General features: G+C 39.9%; 1 pseudogene; it reads left to right on the forward strand.

Annotated features, from left to right (window-relative positions):
* Positions 1-2,213: 2,213 nt before the first annotated feature.
* Positions 2,214-3,825, forward strand: LOC132024168 (S-phase kinase-associated protein 1-like; annotated as a pseudogene).
* Positions 3,826-4,481: the final 656 nt, after the last annotated feature.

Below are 4,481 nucleotides of genomic sequence, written 5' to 3' on the forward strand. Positions count from 1 at the left end.
ACTAGGGACGCCTGGGTGGCTCAGTTGGTTAAGCAGCTGCCTTCGGCTCAGGTCATGATCCCAGCCGCCTGGGATCGAGTCCCACATCGGGCTCCTTGCTTGGCAGGGAGCCTGCTTCTCCCTCTGCCTCTGCCTGCCTGTGCTCGCTCTCTCTCCCTCTCTCTCTCTGACAAATAAATAAAATCTTAAAAAAAAAAAAAAAGAATTACTGCTCTAACTAATGTATTTTTGAAAGCTACGTGTTTGGTTTTTGTGTTTTTGTATGGCAGTAAAACAATTAAATACTTGATCAGAGAGAACCTGAAAACACCACTATTGGTTACAGTGCTTAGCTTTGGCCCAAAAGATGCTTAAAATTGCTGTACCAATTTATCTCAAACTCTGAAAATTCATTGGCCCTGCATGCTTAGCTGGAATCAGAACTTTCAGATGCAGTGGCTAACACTTTCCTCTTCCTTCTGTTTCACTTGTTACCAAGGAGAGAGCATAAAATTCCTGATAGAGTCTGGATTATTCACTATTAACATTGTAATCAGAACAAACACTTTAAAAAGTTACCCAATTGAGTAACCTATGTACAAAGTACAATGTTGACATCACTCCATATGATACAATGATTAAAATGGATAAGAACTTGGAGATAAAGACAGATATATTCTCAAAGCAATGACAGGTCAAATCACTATAATAGAAACCTTAAAGTAATATAAGGAGACGCATAAAGAGGATATTTTGATATTGTATAAATCTCAGACATCCATCAACATTAGGTTAATTATCGTGTTTATGAAAGCTATCTTAAAGAGTTAGGGACACTAGACTCAACATATTGTCAGCTCTAAGGTAAGTGTGTTGACCATTTTCATCCAGCTCTTTGTACTGAAGCAGCATAGTTATATTAGTATATGTGCTGCTGAAGAGAGCACAGAAGCATAGTTATAAACCAACCAAAGAGACATCAGAGAATGAACTTTTCTGTTCCTTCATATTCAAATGTTTAGGCACACAGCACATTTTAATGTATTCTAAGAGTTTCAAAATCTGAATTGGGCTTGTGTGTAGACCTATTAATGTATAAAAGAAGTTGGTACAAAATTTGCACAAAACAAATGTTCATAAAATGTGAATAGGAGATGTAGTATTTCAAACTATTTTATGCCTCTTTTGATTTGCTATAAGGATATGTTCACTTGTATCCACAACAAAAATCTATGCTCAGAAAATTTCTTTTCTTTTTAATTTTTATTTTTTTAAGGATTTTTATTTATTTATTTGACAGAGAGAGAGAGCACAAGTAGGCAGAGCAGCAGGCAGAGAAAGAAAGGGAAGCAGGCTCCCCACCGAGCAGAGAGCCCGATGCGGGGCTCGATCCCAGGACCCTGGGATCATGACCTGAGATGAAGACAGAGGCTAAACCCACTGAGCCACCCCAGGCGACCCTATGCTCAGAAAATTTCTTTTTTTTTTTAAAAGATTTTATTTATTTATTTGACAGAGAGAGATTACAAGTAGGCAGAGAGAGAGAGAGGAGGAAGCAGGCTCCCTGCCGAGCAGAGAGCCCGATGCGGGACTCGATCCCAGGACCCTGAGATCACGACCTGAGCCAAAGGCAGCGGCCTAACCCACTGAGCCACCCAGGCACCCTCAGAAAATTTCTTAATAGGATTAAATATTAAAGTATCTGAGACCATCTAAATGTGCAACAACAGGGTATATCCCCTGACTCACACCTGCTCGTAGGAGCAAATAAAAACAAACCACAGTTCAGTGTCACGCACACACACACAGATACAAAGACACTTGCCTGAAATCACTTGCTGACAGATTTTTAAATGTGCCTCATAAAGGAAGCACTCACCAAAGTGAAGGAGGTAAAAAATAAAATGCTAAATTTTATTCAATACAGCATTGTCTGTTTATGTGTTGTTTCTTACTGCTTTCATGAGTAGCAAAGCTGAGTAGTTGTAACAGAGAATTTATGGCCCGCAAAGCCAAAAATATTTAACATTTTCCCCTTTATAGGAAGTTTGTCAATCCCTGCATCAGAGGGCTGATGTTTCTTGTGAAATCAATCAGGCTCAAAGATTGGGGTGACATGACAGAAGGGCGTCCTGCTTATAAATACCGATCCAGTTAATGTCCCTTTCATTCTCCCTGGATGGCTCACATCTTTTCAATAGGTTTTTTTTTTTTACTTCAATGTACTTAAAACTTTTTTCCTAATAGAGTTAATGAATCTGTTTGAACCATTGTCAATAAATTATTATGTAAAATAGTGAGTATAATTCTTGCTGACTCTATATGAAAACATTAAATAGCAATTTTTAAAATTCTGTACCTATGAGAATATTATAAAAAGTAATAGAGCCACCTGGGTGGGTCAGTTGGTTGTGCATCTGCCTTTGGCTTGGGTCATGATCCCAGGGTCCTGGGATAGAGCCCTGAGTTGGGCTCCCTGCTCAGTGGGGAGACTGCTTCTGCCTCTCCCTCTGCCGTGCCCCCTGCTTGTGCTTTCTTGCTCTGTTTCTCAAATAAATAAATAAAAGTCTTTTAAAAATAAAATAAAATACAAAGCAATGGACTGTGAGTCAGGAAACCTGGATTATGCAGTTCTACCTTTTTCTCAAATTAGTTATGTGACCTATAGGCAAGTCATTTAACCTTCCTGAGCCTGGGTTTCCTAATCACTAAAATGTGAGTGTTTTATTAGCTCTTTCTTTTTCTTTTCTCTCTCTCTTTTTTTTTTTTTTGGAAGATTTTATCTATTTATGAGAGAGAGGGCAGAGGGGCACTGGGTGTTAAATGCAACTGATGAATCACTAAACTCTACCCCTGAAACTAATAACACAGTACATGTTAACTGAATTGAATATAAGTAAAAAATTTCCAAAATGGGTGTACAAATATCTCTTATATACCCTGATTTTTATTATCATGGGCATATACCCAGAAGCGGAATTGCTGAATTGTGTGGTGATACTGTTTTTAGTTTTCTATAAACCCTCCTACTATGGTCCACAGTGGCTGAACCAGTTTACATTTCCCCCAAAAGTACATGGATTCTAGTGTCCCCACATCCTCCCCAACACTTTTTATCTTCTGGGGATTGGTGCTTAACTTTTTTTGTTATTTTGTGGGTTTTGTGATAGTAGCCATTCTGATGGATGGGAGTTGGTGGCAAATTGATGGTTGGCAGCGGTGCAAAAGGCAATTCCAAGAGAATTTGCAGGGTGGTCTTGTTCTCCACCTTTCTCTTCTTGTTGTTGAGGCTGCTCCGCTCTTGTTAGTGTCTGGCCCGCAGCCTCCTTGAGAGGGAGCACCATGCCTTTGATTAAGTTGCAGAGTTCTGATGGAGAGATCTTGAAAGCTGATGTTGAAACTGCCAAACAATCTGTGATTATCAAGACCATTTTGGAAGATATGGGAGTGGAGGACATGATGACCCAGTTCCTCCACCACATGTCAACACAGCAATATTTAGAAAGATCTCTCAGTGGTGCCCCCACCCCAGGGATGACTCTCCTCTTCCTGAAGATGCTGAGAACAAAGAAAGCAAACAGATGATACCCTTGTTTGGGACCGAGAACTCCTGAAAGTTGACCCAGAAACACTTTTTTAAAACTTATTCTGGCTGCAAATTCCCCAGACATCAATGGTTTGCATGACATTCCGTGCAAGGCTGTTGCCAATATGATCAAGGGGAAAACTTCTGAGGAGATTCACGAGATCTTCAATATCATGAATGACTTTACTGAAGAAGAGGAAGCTGAGGTAACAAAGAACCAGTGTGCGAAGAGAAGTGAAGTGTTGTGCCTGACACTGTAACGCCATAAGGATTGTTCCAATTACTAGCTGCACCGTTCTGCTTATCATTGTTAATATTAGACAAGCAGCAGACAAGTGCAGCAACTACTCTGTTGTTTGAACAGAATATGTCCTCCCTGCATGTGTAGTTTGAGTAGATTCCAAATTTATGGAGGAGTTTCTTCCGGTGTGATCAAAAGTTTCTTTTTTTTTTTCTCTGCTCTAGAATAAAATTGAACTGTGGATTCTCTATAGAAGGTGGCACTTGGGCTTTCCCTCTCTTTGTCAAGTGATATCAGCCAAGTTTATTGTCTAGTTAGCTTTAGTTTAATGACCTTTTAAAAGTTGGCATTGTGGGGGCACCTGGGTGGCTCAGTGGGTTAAGCCGCTGCCTTCGGCTCAGGTCATGATCTCCGGGTCCTGGGATCGAGTCCCGCATCGGGCTCTCTGCTCAGTGGGGAGCCTGCTTCTCTCTCTCTCTCTCTCTCTCTCTCTCTGCCTGCCTCTCCGTCTACTTGTGATTTCTCTCTGTCAAATAAATAAATAAAATCTTAAAAAAAAAAGTTGGCATTGTGGATAAAACATGTTGCAAAATATATTCTGAAATAGAATTAACAACATACTATCTTTACTCATGAATTGGAAACTGGAAGAAAGCTATCTGAGGTCAATGTTTT

Source organism: Mustela nigripes, chromosome 9, assembly GCF_022355385.1.
Source record: "Mustela nigripes isolate SB6536 chromosome 9, MUSNIG.SB6536, whole genome shotgun sequence".
NCBI classification, from domain to species: domain Eukaryota; kingdom Metazoa; phylum Chordata; class Mammalia; order Carnivora; family Mustelidae; genus Mustela; species Mustela nigripes.